Raw genomic sequence first — 20755 nt, 5'->3', positions numbered from 1 at the left:
TCATCACTGAGGGAAATACCTACCGTCGATGTGCTGCATCATCCCTTCCTCTTTGGGGAAATACCGACGTAGTCTAGCAGACATTAGCGGGGGCGGCCGAAGGGCGGCGATTTGCCTCGGACCGGGCGCCATCACTGTGATTGTGCCCATCAGCGAGGGGAAGGGGCGTGGATGGGACAATCCCTTCACCCGTACCTCGTGGGGCATGGCCACCGGGATGTTGCTGATGCTGCTCTCCTCACTACACCATAGTCCAGTTTTGGTGACACATCAATCTGTTGGCATATGGTACCTTTGCCGACAGATAAATTGTAGCTAACACATATGCTGACAGAAGATAAAACAGTTGGAGGACTTGCTGTGGGGAAAGGTATTGCCGATAGAAGTTCACTTGCCGACACTTTTTCTGTCAGCATACACCCTACCTATGCTGACACATGGTAAGTCAATGCGCACCCTACCTATGCCGACACATGGTAAGTAAACACACACCCTACCTATGCCGACACATGGTAAGTCAACGCACACCCTACCATGCCGACACTTAATCTGTCTAAATAGGTGTTTAGCATTGCTGACACATGGTTTTTTTGTGGAGACTAATGGACCTTTGTCCATAGAAGTGTGTCACATAAACTCTACCGTGGTGTAGTGCCTCCGGTGTCTCCTGCTCCGGCCGCGGGGGAGGTGGTGATGGTGCCGCCTACTCCGACCACACCCCCAGCAGTGTCCACATCCTCGTGAGCCTCCGCATCCCCCGTAGCATTGGTGGCTGCGGGCGGCGGAGCCTTTAAGGTGGACGGGTGAGCCGAAGCACCAGGTTTCTTCTTGGGCGCCATGGTCGATGACATCGTCGAAGATGAAGATGCCGATGAAGATGATGCACTGCTCACACCTTTAGGTTCGCGCAAGTGACCCCCCTACCTGGCATGCCAAAGATGTCGCGGGGAACCACGACCACCTATGGGACCAAAGGTCCCTTGCTGGTTCGGCGAGGGGATGTCACATTGCACAAAGAGCAGAGGAGCATGGGGTAGCACTGTAGGGATCACACAGGCAGTTTTACCCAGGTTCGGGACGCCATGAGGCATAAAACCCTACTCCTACTTTGATGGATTGATGGTGGAAAAATGGTGGTGGCCGTAGCACGTTCACCCGGCAGGGTTACCTAAGGGCGAAACGGCTACATGCGTCTGAAATGTGAGGGGGTGGACTTGCTAGTCTAGGGTCCAACCCTTTGTAAGGTTGCCTCGGGCCTCCTTTTATAGGTTAAGGGGTCACTACAGTGGCAAATTAGTCATTATGCAAACAGTGCTATCATACGTAACTCTACAGGATGACAGAGCGCATTAAATGCACCGCTCAACGTCACATCGTCGCTTGCCCGGCAAGCCTTGCCAAGCCGTTTTGCAAGCTTCGCGCCCGCTCGCTTGACACGTCGCAGGACGGGTGTCGTATGTACGTATTTCCTGTAGAAAGAGGCTGCCATGTGGCAGATGGCTGCCATTTATACATTTTGTGGCTTGACACCGCACTGATCGACGACGTGTGTCGTGGTGAAGTGGTTTAGTGAGGTGGCTCTATCTCCGCGATCCCGGTAGGCCCTACCGGGGTGTTTTGGAGGTCTTCTTGTGGGGGTAATCCCGTCCTTGCTGGGCTTGCCTGCCCGGCAAGGGAGGATTTTCTCTGGTGGTTTCTTACTTCTCTGGCTAGGTCTTGCTCCTCTCGATCTACACGTGGATCCTTTGAAGATCTTGATTTCTTGTACTTTGGCCTGACCTTGGTGCTATAAACTTGCTCCCGTGCCTCTACACGGTCTAGGCAACAGACCCGGGGTTTGTTGCACCGATATTTGGCCCGTTTATTGTTCGCCGAATATTTGGGCCCAATTACGGCCCCATGAAATTTCGGCCTATTAGAGGCCCGATGTAGACATGGGCCCATTTCAGCCTGGGAATGGCCCGTGCTGCCATGGGCCATACATGGTCCGACCCAACATCCGGCACTCTAACGGCCCGTGATAAAGGTTGTAACAGTTCAACCCAACATGACTTTTGGGCCTGTTAAAGGCCTGTCGTATAATTCGGCCCATTGAGGCCTGTACTAAGCTTTTGGCCTCTTAAAGGCCCATGATATCAGTGGGCCAACTAATGCCCGAGATATGTTTTGGCCTAGTAATGACCTGTCATATAACTAGGCCTAAAAAGGCCTGGTCTACATTTCAGCTTGCTAAAGGCTCGTCGACGACTAGTGAAACTTGAGGCACAACATGCATTTCGACCTGCTAAAGGCCCATGGGTTCTTCAGGGCCATAACAAGCTAGCAGAATATTCAGCCTGTTAATGGCACAAAGCTACCTGGGCCCAACTAAGCGCTGGGTCCACTAAAGGCCCAACTAAACTTTGTGCCAAATATAGGCCCGTGTAAGTTGTGGGCTAGCGCAAAGTGTGAAGGCCCCAATGGCCTTTCAGGCCCAAGAAAGTTTCAGGCCAGCCCAATTGCGGCCTGCTAAAAAGCAGACCAGTTAAACGCGAATGTTTTGGGCCCACTCGACTACATCAGACTTTTTCTGTTTTTTCCAGATAGTGAATGATAGCAGTAACTAGTAGGAATTAAGAACAAACCTACTCTATACAAGAAAGACATTATGGCATAGTAACTTAGAATAAACCTAAACTATACAATAAAGGATTTATGGTATATTACATCCACTCGGCATCGAAGTTCGCCACCAGTGATCGTAAAGCGCAACGAAAAAGAAGATTACAATAACTAGGCGCCATTGCAGTGTAACAAAATATTACTAAACCAAGACCACTTCCAAGCCAGTTCAAGCAAGGTTTGCCTTGCATGGGAACTGCTGCGCAAGCTGCTGAGCGAGGTTGTGAGACCGGCCTAGCATGTCGGTCATAGCTTCCAAGTGTAACTGTTTAGCAATGAGGTTCTAATTGGTGTTCTCCACAATCTTTCTTAGAGATAGGACTTCAAGTCGAAATTGAGTTGCAGAATGCCTTTCGGCTAGAACTTGGGACTGAAGAAGTCGAATTGATGCAGACATCGAATTTTGTGAGCTTGTCTGACTACTAGCCTCAAGTAACTTGAACACTACATCAACACATGACTTTGGTGTTCTCTCGTTGTCTTCAAGATGTTTTGCCTTCTTTGCTACAATATATGTTGGGTTTGTCTCACAGCCTTCAACAGACTTGTGCATGCCATCAAGCATATCACCCTGAAACAAGCAGAGAGATGACAGGTTTTGCACATGTATAAACAAAGATGATAACTGTGCTATCAATTCCATCCAATTTCAAATTAGAAAATAAAGAGTAACTTCAAAATATCAATAGCATATTTTGGTTTCATAATGCGGGGAGATTTACCACACTACTGGATTACCATGTCAACAAAACAAGCATAGATGCAAAGACAATCATTGTATCTATTTTGGTTAATGTGCATGGCATGTTGTTCATATCATCAGCCACATCAGTAAGATAAAATAGGAGATGACAAGGTGCAAATGTGTGCTGATTCACCACACACTGGATTATAGATCCACAAAAACAAGCATACATATAGGGAGTATTGAGTAATGTGCATGGTATGAATACGGAATTTGGTTTTACAAGTGAAACTTGGAACTTAAGGTTGTTGCGAACATGCATTTTGATAGAAACAACAAACTAAATAGCAGTTAACGATAGGGAGTATGAGCAAATTAAAAAGCAGTTGAGGATAATTGATTTAGAAGGACTTACTTAGATTAACAGTTAACACCGGCATTATAGTGCCCTTCTCCATGTCAAGGGAAGGATAACTCAAGAATTTCAGCACATAATATTCTTCATAAGCATTGCATGTACTCTACATTTTGTAGAGAGTAATTTTAGATATGGTAATACTGGAAGGGGTAGAGGATAATGAAGATAAGATGCAGATTGATGCTACATAATGAACTACCAATCCTTGGAAGTACAAGCATTACAGGATAAAATGTACTAACAAGAGCATTGGGCTACACTTCTGCACTGGCATTGTCTATGTATTCAACTTTTTGGTAAGATTAAATATAGATGTGATATTTTTTTAGTAAATGGTTGGCGAGGGAGATAAGATGCAGAATGCTACAAAATGTACCAATCCCTCTTCCCATAATATAAGACTGTTTTGAACCTGGTGTACTATACAAAATGTTCTTATATTATGGTACGGAGGGAGTAGTCGTTAATGTAAGTACAATGATAGAAGATGTTCAGTCCTTACAAGAGGACTGCAGAGCTAAACCACTTCAAAAGCATTGGGTTGATTTTAAATTTATGTAAGAGTCCATACGGATCTTACAATGTCCACCAAATGGACGATAACGAGGATAACATGTGCACTGATGCTACATAATCTACCAGCTATGAAAGTAAGTATGGTCATACAGGGCAAGAGGTACTCACAAGAGCAATGCAGTGTGTAGTGTAGTTGCAAGATTCTGTGGTCCCTTGAGACTGAATGTTCTTCTGCAAACAGTTTCGTACAAGTGAGATGTTGTGCACATGCATAAATGTAGTTCAAATTGTGATGTGATATCATAGACAGTACCTTACGCTGCAGACGAGACCAATGTGTAACAAGATTATTCCAGTCACTGTCTGATAAATGTAGCACCGGAGACTTTAAAGAAATTTCGTTTAGAGGCTTGCCATCAAAGTGTGCTTACCTCAAGTAGGAACGATACTTCGTCAACAAGTGCTTGAAAAGCGCAACCAACCCTTGCTTGTGTTGACAATCTAGTTTGGTCCTCGCCTATTTGAAAGAATGAAATATTGTGTCTTCTGTCAGCAGAAACATATGCAATAATTACCATGAATAACATTAGTACATTACTTACGCGTAAGTTGCTGAGGAAGATTGGAAATTGTTCTTTGTCTATGGTATAATCTTTCCGTGAAGGAAAGATGCACATAAAGTTCCTGACAACAATATAAGCTTCGTCTTGTAAACTGGGAAGAAGTGGAACATGAGTCCTATTTGCTGCAATTGGGGCTCTCTCTTGTTTGAAAAGGGATTTGGCAACTGGATTTGGTGTACTCTTTGCTGGAATGGGGGTTTTGCATCATAGAGGTGGTGTTATGTCAACTGGCACCATCCTACTGTTTGCAGTAGTTGGGATCTGCTGAGTTGGGGCATTAGATATGGCTAATGTAGTAGGGCTAGACTCTGCTAGAGTTGTGGCCGCATTTTCTGGGTCTGGTGATATTGCAACTACACCTAATGGGCTATTTCATTTATCATGTGTCACTACCTTTTCCAAATACTTTGTTCGTGCTCCTCCGCGATCAGCAATCGCCCTCTTCCTTTTGAACGTCTGATACACAATAACAACATTTCAATGGATAAATATGGTATGATGACAGATGGAATATGTACTGAAAATGGATAGGAAGGGCGTATGCACATACACAATGTGTAAACTAAGCTAATGGCAGTGCAACAAAGTAGAAGCAATGCGAAGCATCAGTTGCAAGATATGTGCGGCCAATATAACCTTCGAAAGTTACAGCGAGCACCTTGATGGATGAATAAGATAGGGCATTTGCCTCTGACTCCTCCACTAGGGAGCTACATTGACATAGGTCTCCCTTTATCTCAGGATCACAGTTAGGATCATATTCTGAGCATGAATATGTAGGTGGAGAGCATTTGCATTGCATTGCATCCAGACTTGATTTCAGTCCCTTAATGCCAAGTTTGACAACTATGGAATTGTTCTGCTTTATTCTTTTCATGCGTGCGAGCACATGATCATTATGATGTTGTGCAACATCTGAGATTCATGAAAACATAAAAGTACTCAAATTATCTATGGAATGCATTGTGGATTCAACTCAAAGAGTGTCTCCCTACAAACCCCTGCATATGCAAAGTTCACCCCCAACCGCGCCGACCAGACCAAACACAGAAATACAAACCTCTTATGTCTCTATAACAGGCAGACACACATTCAAAACTAAAGTGGGAACATTAGAATCATATCAAATTCGTATCTGAACAAATAAACTAAGGAATTATGAGTGGCACAATGTTTAGCTTGAAGGGTGTAGTGCTGGTAGTGCGACACAAAGAAAGTAGGTAGATTGTATAGTCTATGTAAAAGGTGGAAATGACACTTTCTTTCTATACAATGCAGTGTTCGTTGCCCACACATGATGGAAGAGATCACATAGAGAAATACTATTCACTCATGTCTGTGGTTCCAGTATTTTGAAATAGGGTGGTCCACCCTAAAAGAATATTGACAACAAATATGACAAGGCAAGCATAGAGGTAGTGAATCAATCATTACTTGTGAGATTACTAGGACAAGTATGCAGAATTGTAACTGCAGTAAGAGACCGTCCAAAATCTGAATCAAGAAGTTGGTCTAGCAATTATTCTTTGCAACTAATTGACATGAATAATTGGATATCACATCGAACGAGTAAGAAAGACAAGTAAAATTGTCAACAAACCTGGCCTGCAGTAGTAATCTAGGTCAATGTCACCATGACCAACAATCCAAAATGACTAGTGTATGTTCCTAGGGCCAGAATTTTGGAACCCAGTGAACTTTACAGCTACTAAAGATTACCGAAATACATCTGAACTATTAAGTGTAGGTAGCACTCAGTACACAACAAACCCTAATGATAATCCTTTCTAATGAGTAATGAATCAATTAGAAAATGGGTGATGACGAGTAGCTGTTGAGTGTTGAGGACGTATCTCAGGATAAATCTGGTTGGCTTAGTGGCTGCTGCACACCTGAGTCCTGAACGCACTGGGAAGGTAGGCACGGCGGTGCTCCCTGGCAGCGGTCACGCTGTTGGGCGAGCGACTCCTGACCTCCGGTTAGTATGGCGTCTCCTCCTAGAGTCATGCCGTCCAGGGATGGCAAGTCATCAGCGAGGCAGGTGGCTGGGGCGAGTAGATATCAGAAGCGCATCAGAATGGAGGAGGATCGAGGCCAGGGCTGACCCAAAATCCCAGGGTGGGCTGCGGCCCACCGTGGGCACCCTGTAGATACATCCTCGAGTGGCGTACATGAATTTTTGAAAACTAAATTAGGAACATTTAGCTTACCAATTAAACGACTCTGCTTTAATAATCTCATATTCATATTTGAACAACTAAGCTTGTTTAGCTTGATGGTTGGAGCAGTACTATTATGACACGAAGTACGTATGCTGATCGTATAGTGATCATAAAAGGGGGAAACCCTAAGCTTTTTTTGAGCAAAGGAGGGTTTCCCCTCCGACTTCTATTAAAGAAACCACCAGGGAACCAACATGATCAATTAAACCCTATTATGACTGTGCCATGGCAGATTTAAAGCTGCAAACCGCAGAAATGCTATTTAGCATCCATTGTTTGCTTCGAACTAAGAACTAAATTCTAAGAGCTAAAAAGAAAGTACAGTAACCAAGTTACGATCTACTTTATGGTTGAGATCAAAAAGTTGAGCAGATATGAAGTACCATCTCTCTTGTGGCACTGTGTAGGCATCGGGGGTTCGATGGCTATCGGTGGCGTTGAAGCAGATCTGCGATGGTAGACCGGTGCATCGGGGGATAAGTCCCGTTGTGGTGGACGAGAAGGTCGTGTGAGCAGCCCCGACAAAGAGGACGATGTCGCCGATGAAGTGAGAGGATGTGATGCAAGGCTCCTGGTCCGTCGCCTTGGATGAGAAATGTCCATCTCTAGTAGTGGATGACGCGGTCTTGGTAGGCACTCCAGCATGGTGGAGGACGGTGGCGATGGACGGGGTGGAGGACGGTGGTGATGGATGAGGTGGCGGACGGAGGAGGCTGGTGTGGGGATGGTTTTCTAGCGCGGACGGTGTATGATTGTAAAAATGGAGGGAGAGGTACGGGGAACCATGTTTTTGGGACGCGCTTGTCTAAAATATGGGAAAGTTACCAACTTAGCCCCCGTTCAAAATTTGGACGTCTCATTGGTTGGGGATAGGACGGTAATCTCGCATCTCCCCAATATTTTCCTAGAGTGATTTCGGGCGAGCAGAGGGTGCTTTGGCGCCCACGGTTGGTGCCCATGGTGTATGAACGGGGCTGACAGGAACGGGGGTTGTGTCACATCTGAGTGAAGTTACAAGCCTGCCCCGATTGAAAATATTTGCTTACATCGATTTCGGTTGAGTCGAGTTTGTTTTGCTTCCCATCGTATATGAATGGGGAAATGGAGGGAGAGACAGAGGTCTTTCGGATGAGCTTGAATCAAATGTGTTTTGCCGCCCATGTTTGGCGGCCACTGTGTCGGAATGGGCTTAGAGGCGGTCGTGTCACGTCTAATTGAAGTTACTAACCTAGCCCTATTGAGAGCAGCGGAAATGAGGCCGATGGATTGTCCGCGTAAGGGGTAGACAGTAATTTCCATCTCCCAAACACTGGCTTCGGGCAGCGACATGGGAGTGGATATTTTGCTGCTTCTTTCAAATTTTGGGACAATAAGCATCCACGTTACCCTGGCAACTAAATTCAAATCCATTTTGTATTCTTATACGAATCTTTATAAATCATTTTTATGTTTTTATATATCTTCAAAAGAACGACAAAGATGTATTCCACTGTCATATATGAATATGATTTACAAATGCCGATACTCGAATTCAGAAGCTAGAATCCAGTTTAAGGCGAATTCGAATATTTGAAACCACTTTATGTCCAACTCAACTGTCACACGCAGCATAATGTGTACTCCCATTTAGATATGTACACAAGCGATGTCTCAAGATTTAGAATACTAAGTCAATCAACCAATAATGTACAAAACTAACAGACATATAAACACTTATAGAGTATATGGATCAATAATATCAACTAACATACATAAGCCAGGTCGCTAGTACAACATCTTGGCCTTTTCAGATGCGTGCCACGTAAGGACCATCCATACTACTATTATTGCTGAATGCACATTCAGCCCGATTAGCATATATGTAGGTCCAGCACAGCAATCAAAATGAAATGTCTCAGAGTCTTATCAATTAATATAGACTTGTGCTCACAAAAAAAATTACAAACCAAAAAACAAAAAACAATTATTACATGATCTCTAAAAAATGGTTTGATCGATTACATGAACAAACAACACAAAGGCTATTCAATGATGGAAACAACATTTCACCTATGATTTACCAAGTGGGAATTTAATTTCGCTTTTTCCTCCAGGATATTTAAGGGTTGTCTTGAGTACAGCTTGTGATTGTAGTGTATGCTTCCTCAACATGTCAACTTCATCTCTAAGTGCAGAAGCAAAATCTCTTTCTACCAATAGTTTAGCCTCTAGAGCATCAGTAGTTGGCAATTCATGATGCACGATTGGGCTGGTGCCACTGTTGTGGGATGATACAACGTCCATGGGGACCTCGCTCTTTGATCTTGGGCTAACCTGTTTTTCCATTAAAGTTCCAATTGGATTCAGAAATGTTGAAGTTAGCAAAACATCTCAACTGGGAGTTAGAATAGCAAACTAGTTAAACAAACAAGGAATTAAAGAGTTTCAATTGGATGCTGAAAAGTACTTATTAACATCATTGTAACCGGTTGCAACAGCAAAGCAGTTAAACAAACAAGTTTTGCAAAAAGTACCTATTGTGGCATTGGAGTTTCTCTTGGATCCTAAAAGTTGAGTAGCCAGTAACGTGATTAGAGCAACCGATTGCAGCATCAAAGAAGTTAAACAAACATGATTTGGAAAAGGAACCTGTTGTGGCATTGGAGTTTCTCTTGGATCCTGAAAGGTTGCGTAGTCAGTAACTTGATTAGAGCAACAAGTTACAACAGCAAACCTGTTGCACAAATATATTTTTGAAAATGTACCTGCTGTGCAATTGGACTTCCAATTGGATCCTGAAAACTTGAAGTTGGTTAGATGATTACAGCCACAAGTTACAACAGCAAACCAGGTAAACAAGGAAGTTTCTGAAAACATACCTGTTGTGCCAACGGAGTTTCAGTTGGATCCTGCAAACTTGAATGTTTGCAATCATAAATAAAGTGTTGCAAGAGCCATAAGAAACTAACATCAAACTAGTAAACTAACTAGTTTTGGCAACGCATTTAATTACACATGAACTAGTAAAACTAACAAGTTCTTGGCAATGTATTAAAGTAACAAGTTTGTACCGTTTACCCACAACACAAATGTCTGTAAAATTCTTTGATGTAAGTAAAATGATTCCAGCATATATATATATATATAGGGTGGGTCTATTATGATAACACCCCTTAAGACCTTATTCTAATAACACCTAACCCTTATTCTGACAACACTTCAGCACCGTCCCGCACCACTCAACCGAACCGCATCAGAACCACCCACACCCACCACCACTTCCCACCTTATCCTACTTTCTACCCCTGGTCAACCCATCCCCGACCAGTGCCCGCAGCCCCGCACCACCCCAACCCACCACCCGCACGACCAGGACCCTAATCCCTCCACCTCCTTCTGCCGCGCCATCTCCCTCCACCACGCTGCACCACCGCCTCCTTCCACTGCGCCGCACCACCACCTCCCTCTCCCACGCCGCCGCCCCACCTCGCTCCACCTTCCTCCGCCACTGTCGCGCCATCGAGCTCGCGCCGCCCCGTCGCCTCTCTCGCCTCGAACCGCACCTTTGTTCTGACGTCGACCCACCCCACCGCCGGCCTGGGCTCACGCCGCCACGAGCAGCCACCTATAGCGCCACCGCGGCCGTGGCCACCAGCAGTCCCCGATCTGTCCGCCGCTGGCACCCAATCGGTGACCAGGGCCTTGCCCGCGCCGGATCCGGCCGTCCCGGCCCCGTACATAGCCACGGGCACCACCAGTGGCCTCCCACCTCCCACCCCTCCACCTTCTACGCCGGTGCACCGACCCGCGCCGCCCTCTCTATGCGGCCACCAGCGCGCGCCTTCCCGCCTCCATCGCCTGTCCCGCCTCAGATACGGCGTGGATCCACCGTCGCCATCAGCGGCTGCTCTGGATCTGGGGAGTCCCGCTGCTGCCCGATGCAGGTGGAGTGCTGCACCGCCAGATGCCTGTGCCTCCTACTCCGACGACTCGCTGCTTCTCGGAGCCCTGACGCGCCAACCAGCCCGTCTCCATGGACCCATCGGATCCGGAATCCTCTGCTTCCCCCAGCCCATAAGCCCCTTCCTTCCCCCGAGCTTCCACTGGGCGGCGGTTTGTTACATCTCGACGTTGGCGAGGTTCATTTTGTATTCACATGCAATTGGGTTGCTCCTCCCGTGCAGTCCACCGACCCTGTGCTTGCAGTCCTTTCCCTCTCCTACTGTCAGCGCTCGCAATCACCGACGACCATGATGTGCAGATCGGCGAACCCCCTCGCGTGTAGCTCTCTCCTCATCAACATGAAGTTCCTTGGCGCCTCCATCCACACCGCAGGTACACAAAAAATGCCCAAGATCCAATTCTTCATTGTTTGTTCTTCGCCAACAGTGAGCAGTGTAGGTTGCTCTTTCGTTGCAGGGTAGCATGCGGCTCTATCGACGGCGGCTTGTAGTTCTGACCACGGGCCCATGCAGTACGCCCGATGCCCTCCTTGTTCCCCATCTGCACTTGCAGTCCAGTCACCGGCAATCCTCCGCCACGAATTTTTGGCACATTGTTTTGCAACCCACTTCGACGACTATGCAGTTTGTGCTGTACACGGGTGCAGATGATCCATGGATTGAGTGTTATTTTTCTCAAAAAAATGTATGACGATGGAGTTATCATTGTGCAAAATACACAGAAAACATTGTAATTATCAAAAACTCATTTGTACTTCATTTTGCACCATTTTCTTGTTTAGACTAAAAATGACGATGTATGAAAAAACCATGTAGTTTCTTACTCTCGACAATGCAGTCCAGATTCAAGTTGTATGCAGATTCGAGTTTTTAGTACACACCTTTTAAAACAAATAACGCATTTAAAAAATCATGCAAATACGTTGCACTTTGGTCTTGAAAAAAGTCCACTAGGAAGGACTTTTCAATACAGTCCATTTCAAACAAAATGCAATTTGTGTAGCAGCTCATTATACCTATGTATGAAGTGCAATTTGTTTGTGTGTCTCAAAAACTAGTCGACTACATTAGCACGTGCAGTGCTTTTGGTTCTCGGACGTGGTTCACTTGTGCCCAACATGAAAGTGCGGTTTTTTTAAACGAAACAAAAAGATAGCAATGAGGTTCACTTCAACATGTGTCGCGGTTCATTTGCCCTCGTCTCTGCAGTGAACTCTCATTCATGAAAAATTGTTGAAAAAAAGACAACAAAAACTCGCATGAGAAAAATAACGTCCGGTAAAAGAAATTATGCAGCTCGCTTGCTCGTCCGATGCAGTGCGTTTTTCATTCTGAAGCAGTGCGGTCGGACGTGTGATGTTTTTCATCCTGTAAGTGCAAAAAATTGTTACGGAAGCGAAAAAAAGTAATGCGGTTCACTTCTTGATAGTGTTGTGGTTCATTTACATCCGATGTGAAGTGCACTCTACTTTCTCGTCCTTCAAAAAATTACATTTGAATAAAAGAAACCATGCAGTTCTCTTACCCGTCTGATGCAGTGTGGTTTTTCGTCCGATGCAGTGCGGTTTTCAGTCAGATGAAGTACCCACATCGATTTGGGTGTCGCAAAAAAACAGAGTGTCCGCATTTCGGTAAATTTCAAACTGCTCTTAAACTGTAAGGAATTAGAGAGAGTGTTCTACATGAAAAAGTTGTGTATCGTCGATATCTTTCCAACGGCATATCATTTGAATCATTTCGACGACCGGTTTGTAAAAATTTCGCGAAAAACGGCCGCTTTCACTTGTCGTCCGCCACACGATTTTCAAAATTAACTTAAAACCGTAAGGAATCTTAAAACCATTTCAACATATCAAAGTTGCGCCTCATCCATAGCTTTTCAACGACATATTACACGCCTCGTTTCGACAAACAGTTAGAAAACTAGAGCGAAAACAGTACCGAAAATTTGGAAAAAAATGAAAAACAGAATTCCGCGATTTAGTAAATTTGAAACTGCTCTTAAACCGTAACGAATTAGAGAAATAAATAGATATGAAAAAGATGCGCCTCGATGATATCTGTCCAACGGTGTATCATTTGCTTCATTCCGACGAGCGGTTTAGAAAAAATGCGAAAAAACGCTCGCTGCCACTCGTTGTGGGCCGCACCATTTTCAAAACTGCTCTTAAACCGTGAGGAATCTCAGAAAGTGTTCAACATGGCGAAGTTGCGCCTAATCCATAGCTTTTCAACGATATATTACACGCCTTGTTCCGACAAATGGTTAAAAAACTAGAGCGAAAACAGTACCAGAAAAAACACTGTGTGCAGTTTTTTGCCACGGGAAGTTCACTCGCCTCAGTACTGCAGCACACTTGGTTCAAACAATGACGTGCACTTGCATTGAGCGTGCAGTGCGGAAGTGTTATTAGAATAGTTATTCTAATAATATTATCAGAATAGACCGGCTGTATATATAAGTTAAAAAGACGGGTGCCCCTCGTATAAACATGACAATTGTCTATGTATGAATATGCAAATATTACTAGTGCTACAAGTGATAACAGAAAACCATTTAAACAAACAGGGTATCAGAATGTAAATTACACGTGAACTCTACCGCACCCTAGAAGTACATATGAGAAACTATCTATGTGCTTAAGTAGCTATTTAAGTTCAGGCAAATAGGTAATTCTTAAGAGTAAGTATCAAACACATAGATAGGCGCAGACTATAATAGGATTAACAGGCTATGGCATTATGTAATCAGTAGCAAACTAAGTTAAGCCAAGCAACATAATTGAACAATTTTGCAATAAGTGGCTAACTAAAATTCTGAGAAGCAGGTAACTGAACTTACGCTAGCTCTTTGTATAGGCACACTGCAACTTCTTTTTCGCTTACAAGGTTCTACGAAGGAGTCCATGGCATCAATTGCTTCGATATGCAGTCCCAATACTTCTTTCTTCTCACACTACATTGGTAAGTCGAATGGTTAATCTGATAAGATGGTGCATCCTTGATATGCTATATGAGGACGGGTTATCAGACTAGTTGTAGGAACACACATCACACTGGCTTTTACTGTATATTTCATGCGATTACATTTGGCATATCGAGATCTAAGCAATCTACAATGGGATGAAAAGACTGGCATCCTTCACATTATTGGCGAACTCAGTTCATAGAAACATGCAATTCAACCATTCTGTGTGTAAATCTAAAGCGCCACTGGAATATTTTTCACTACCCCAATCATACACGCAAAAAGGGCGACGCCACCATAGGGGCTAGTATGGGCGGCCGCCTCGGGTGGCTGGAAAGTGTGCACCTAGTTTGAGTCATCCAGGTTTGCCCAGGCATTTTTTTGTCCAAACGCACTAGCAGCCAATGTAAAAAATGAAGAAAAATGTTTCAATTTGGATGGGCCAATAACGTAAGTGTAAGGCAGGCCCAATAGCAGGCCCGCGGCCCAAAAGAGCGCTTCCCATATTGATCAACATCAGGAAAAATCCAAATTCGTTTGCTCCAGCCTCCAATCTAGTTCGCTCCTAACCTAGCCGCTGTTGGACAGACCTACACAGCACTTCCTCGCACGCTCGTTGGACGTCGGTCGCCAAGCTTCAAGCGAATGGAAGGACAAGAAGATGATGATCCAACCCTGGGTGTAGCCTGCATTGGAGGCAGCGGCGGCAGCACAGACAGTCGCAGCTGACAAGAGCAGCATGCACAACGAGTAGGTACATCACATCCCTGATTATATCTAATTCAACTATTCAGTTTCTGGCTAATAGTTAAACCTGACGGTGTTGTAAAACTGCTTATTTTATGTAGGGGATCTATGAGAAAATGAAACCAATTTTTGCTTATTTTATAACTCCCCAATCAAAACTGAACTGACTCAACCTGATGTATCTAATCAAGTTTCCAGTGCAATCATACAAGCTCATGTTGTTCTTGAGCCTGAAGTGTCTAATGAACAAACTGCTAATGAAGGATTTGATGCAAACATTCTACATGCTTCTGGTGATGAACATATAGTGTCTAATGAGGGATCTAAGGCAAGCATTTTGCAAGCTCCCATTGAAGGATTTAGTGTGTAATGATGATCTGCTATGTTGAGAGAGACATAGAGATTTGTAGGAATTGAGGACAAGCAAATTATAGTACATTTTCATGGCTTGAGGAAACGTCGAGGCCATCTACAAGAAAGTCCCCGTATCATGACATACTTTTCTAATCTGTTGTTTGAAACTATTGGCATACTTGTGCAGGATAGATATATTGATATGCAGTTTGTGCACTGGTTATAGGTGCAATTACATGTCAATATTTTCAGCCAGAGAAAGAATAATTAAAGAACGCACAGACCATGTTAGTAGTCCTTGTACACCATGTTGCATTTTGTGTTTTTTTGGTGCTTACATCATTTAGTGTTTTATAATCTAGAACTACTTTGGATCATTAGCTGGTTTTCAAAGTGCATGTAGCATCACATTTCTCAAGTTATGTTGATTTCCGGAGTGCAAGTGCCTTCGTATTTTTTAAGTTAAATTTTCACCCCTGGTAACTTGAATTCGTGGATCCGCCACTTCACACAAATCATACACACAGGCCAGTACTAATTAAATTAAATGAAGGGACTTACGCTAGCTCATTGTACAGGCTCACTTCAGCTATGCTTGCGCTTGGGATGTTCCATGTACAAGTCCATGTTACCACTTGCTTGGATGTGTAGGCCTTGTGCTCCTTGCATCCCCCTCTGCATTTTTGACACGGCGAATGGTCGATCAAATAAGAGGAATTGACCTTGCTGTTGTACCGGAGGACAGGTACTTACAAGGTTCACTGGTGTGCGTCGGTCCTAAAAAATGGTTTTTAACCCCTTTCCGCGACGGCATCTGGAACCGTCGCCAAGTGAGTGTGGGCGATAGGGGGTCCTTCCCACACGACCGAGAAACCGTCGGGGATATGCCCTCCTGGCACACACGTTCGGCAAAATGAGGTCTTGTGTGACCGGCGAGCGCGCAAATACGGAAATACGTATAGTATAGCTAAAAAATACAATTATACGGCTAAATTATTTCCGGTCGCAAGTACATCCCACACAGTGAGTCCCCGCTAAACGTTTCTATTCGTATGTACATCCCACACAGTCGCTCCAAGGAAAATGTTTGCGCAAGGTGGCGTAACGCAACAGTTTTGAAGAGAATGTCGTGTGTGATTGTTCATTGATCCAACACGATTTATTCCTAGAAATTGTGTGCCTTGCCTGAGGTCATCGCCCACGGTGGTTTCTCATTAAGCGTTTGCAATAGGAAAACCCAATTAGCAAGCTAATTGGCCAATTAGCGGGCTAATTGCTCTATTATTAATAATCCATTTACTAATCTAATTGACATTCATATTAAGCACATAATATATTCCATTTCCATATTAAGGAAGCAGGATTTCATAATTGAAATACATCAGAGTACTGAAGCTATATTATGTTGAGTGATTAGCATCTTAGATGGTACATAGGGAGATGCATCTCATATGGAAAACTGCTGAAGCGGAAGGCGAATATTGAGCCTTCATTCATGTTGAAGGTCTATGCAACTTTAGGCCAGTGCCTGTGGATGATTGACCGTCCATCCTTCGACCTCTTCAGGAACACTTCAATATTGAACCGTGGGTGTTGTATGAAAACTTTCCTCGCCTCCTGACCATAGAGGTGGTTTGAGAAGTAATCATCAGTGAATCCTGAAAACAAGGATGTGCATAAATATCTTCTCTATATTGGAAATGGGGCAAAGGAATACAAAAAGGCAAGGTATAATAGTTAGTACCATCTTGTAAACCTCAGTCCTTCCCATTGTTTCCCTGCAACACATATAAGGTAGTTAGTCATCAGGTTATCTTATAGGACTCATATTGACATGGAGATTTGGCTGGTCTCACCTCGAGGCCGGAGGGGGTCGGTGACGGGGACGACGGCGGGATGATGGAGGGGCTCCTTGATTTCTGCAAAAACAAAAACCCTATAAATAAAACCCTACCGAACGACATCGATGCGAGAATAATTGCTTAAACTAAAAATATGACAACAAATGTGACATGTTCAACTAGTTCTATTAATTCAAGTAGTTCTTACTAAATATAAATTTACTATAAATAGAAATAAACTAAAAATAAACTAGTTGAACTAGTTATATTAATTTTCTTACTAAAAATACATTAGTTCTATTAATTCAACTAGTTCTTACTAAAACTAAACTAGTTCAACTAGTTTATTAATTTACTTACTAATAATTTTAAACACTTACTAAAAACAGTAAAAAAAACTACATTATACAAAAGCAGGGAGGAGGGGAAGGGGGGAGGAGGAGAGAGGAGGAGGGGGAGGAGGCCGGTGGGATCGGAGGAGGGAGGGGGCGTGGGGAGGAGGGGGAGGGGCCGCCGGAGGATGAGGAGGAGGGAGGGGGCGGGGGGTGGAGGGGGAGGGGGCGGCCGGAGGAGGAGGAGGCAGGGGCGGCCGGAGGAGGAGGGAGAGGGGCGGTGGGAAGAGGGCAGCCAGAGGAGGAGGGGGGAGGAGGGAGTACCTCGCCGAGGAGCAGCGCGGAGGCGGCGGCGGACCACGTACGGGTTTGGCGCGGGCGAGAGCGAATGAGGGAGTGACTGTCCAGGGTGAACTGCTCCAGGATAAGGTAAGTAAGTAGTAGCATGTTTTAGAGAAACGCGCTACTGCTACGGGCCGTAGCAGTAGCGCTGGTCAGTGGTACGTGCTACTGCTAAGTGGGGCTTGCCATCTGCGCCCAGTACAAATATTGCAGCAGTGCGATTTCACGGAACGCGCTACTGCTAAAGTAGTAGCAGTAGCGCGGTTTATTTAAAAATGCTACTACTAAGTAGTAGTAGAGACATGTTTTGTCCAGTGCTATTGCTAAGATGCTGTGTATAAGGTTTTCCCTAGTAGTGTGATGCTAAAGCTTGGTACAATACTCTTGCTCCTGGTTGTGTGCGTAGTCCCCAGGATATGATTTATTACTTCTCTGAAAAATATTTCCCTGCTCATAAGAAACAAGCTGCCTTGCAGGAAATATTTAACTTTGTTCAAATTAAAGAAGAGAGTCTCCCACAAGCTTGGGGGAGGCTTTGCCAATTACTTAATGCTTTGCCTAATCATCCTCCTACGAAAAATGAAATACTTGATATCTTCTATAATGGACTAACCGATGCTTCTAGGGACTTCCTAGATAGTTGTGCCGGTTGTGTTTTCAGGGAACAAACTGTTGGACAAGCAGAAGAATTATTGAATAACATATTGAAAAATTATGATGATTGGACTATTCTTGAACCACCGCCCAAACCCACTCCGAAGAAGATGGGTATATTATATCTCAGTCCTGAAGATATACAAGAGGCAAAGAAATACATGAAGGAAAAAGCTATTAAAGCTGAGGATGTTAAAAAGTTACCTCCTATTAAAGAAATACACGGGCTTAATACACCACCACTACCTAAGGTGGTAGAGCTAAATTCTCTAATGAAGTTCAATGATAATGACAATCCTCACAATATGCATCCTAGTCAATGCCTTTATGAGTTTGAAAATTATATTAGAAAACAAGATCACTTCAATGCAAATGTTATGAAACAATTCAAATACAATTCTGATATGATTGCTCGCTTGAGTGACTTGTTATTTAGAATATCAAATGATGTTAGAGGTGTTGGAAAGCATGCTTCTATGGTTCAAACCCAGTTAGAACAAGTTGCTAAATCTCAAAGAGAATTGCTTGATGAAATGAATAATAATATGAATGACTTTGCTGTTAGATTTGCAACTAGAGGATGTAAAATGACTCAGGAACCACTTTATCCCGAGGGACACCCAAAAAGAATTGACCAAGATTCACAAAGAGCTAACACTAATGGACCTAGTTCTTCTAAAAATAAAAAGAAAAGGAAGAATGATAGGACTTCACATGCTCCTAGTGAACCTGAAATAGAGAAACCTCCTGACTTAGATAATGAAGTTTCTATCTTAGATGCTGAAACTCAGTCTGGTAATGAACACTCACCTAGTGATAATGAAGAAGATAATGCTGATTTTCATGAAGACAACCAACCAAATAATAAAGAACCAGACAATGATGTTGAGATAGAACCACCTGTTGATCTTGATAACCCACGACCTAAGAATAAAAGATATGACAAAAGAGACTTTGTGGCTAGAAAAGACGGTAAAGAAAGAGAACCATGGGTTCAAAAACCTAAGCCTTTTCCACGTAAGTCAACTAAAAAGAATGATGATGACAAATTTGAACGCTTTGCTGAAATACTGAGGCCAGTCTTTCTGCGTACTCGCTTGACTGATATCTTAAAAATGCCTCCTTATGCAAAGTATATGAAAGACATCATCACAAATAAGAGAAAAATATCGAAAGCTAGAATCTCCACTATGCTTGCTAATTATACTTTTAAAGATGGAGTACCTAAAAAACTTGGAGATCCGGGAATACCAACTATAACTTGCTCTATCAAAAAGAATTATGTGAAAACTACTTTGTGTGATTTAGGAGCTGGTGTTAGTGTTATTCCTTTCTCTTTATATAAAAGACTTGATTTGAATAAACTGACACCTATTGAAATATCTTTGGAAATGGCTGACAAATCAACTGCAATACCTATCGGTATGTGTGAGGATGTGCCCATTGTTCTTGCTAATGTTACTATTTTGACTGACTTTGTTATACTTGAGATGCCCGAGGACGACAACATGTCGATCATCCTTGGTAGACCCTTCTTGAATACTGCATGGGTTGTTATTGATTGCAATAAAAGCAAGGTCACTTTTCATATCAATGGTAATGAGCATACGGTGCACTTTCCAAAGAAACAATTCCAAGTGAATGGTATTAATGTTATTGAAAAATCTCTGACAATCACTATTGGAAGTTTCCAAATACCTCTACCTACTGTCAAAAAGAAATATGAAATGCTTATTGTTGGGGACATTCATATCCCCATTGAGGTAACTTAGTGATTTACGAAAATTCTTTGGTTTCATAAGAATCTATAGTGGTTGTTAATAAGACTTGATCAACCTCATTAATGGATCATTTTTGAGTGGTATGAAGTTGATGAATTTAGTAAGCACTACCTACTGTCCCTACTTTTTGTTTTCTATTTTTATTAGTTAAATAAATACAATGCCATGTTTTGTCTGTTTTCTGAATTTCCCGTGCAATAAAAAATGACCCAAAAATAAAAGTTCTCAGAATGCCCTGAAAATTTAATATGGTTTTTTTCTGAACTTTTGGTGCAAATAATATTAGAGGGAGGTGCACCAGGTGGGCACAACCTACCTGGGCGTGCCACGACCCCCAGGCGCGCCCTGGTGGGTTGTGGTCCCCACGTGGCCCCCCTCACTTATCCCTTCATAACACATCATCACCTACCTCCAGAAAAAAATCTCCATTGCTCTCTCTCCCGTGTTCTTACTCTCAAACCCGCGGATTTCGATCTCTTTGCTCGAAGCTCCGTTTCTGAAACTGTTTCGGGGGATTGTTGCTTGGTATGTGACTCCATCGTTTGTCTAAATAGTGTTTGTTTTAGCGGTTTATATTCTGAACAATTAGCTCCTCTTGGTGCTATTGTAGATGAGCTTGCATGTTGAATTCTTGGTGTTCTAAGTAGTTTGAATGCTTGCTTTCGCCTCT

This window comes from Triticum urartu, chromosome 6A (assembly GCF_056163025.1).
Source record: "Triticum urartu cultivar PI428250 chromosome 6A, HENAU_Tu73, whole genome shotgun sequence".
NCBI classification, from domain to species: domain Eukaryota; kingdom Viridiplantae; phylum Streptophyta; class Magnoliopsida; order Poales; family Poaceae; genus Triticum; species Triticum urartu.
This window is presented reverse-complemented; position numbering follows the sequence as displayed.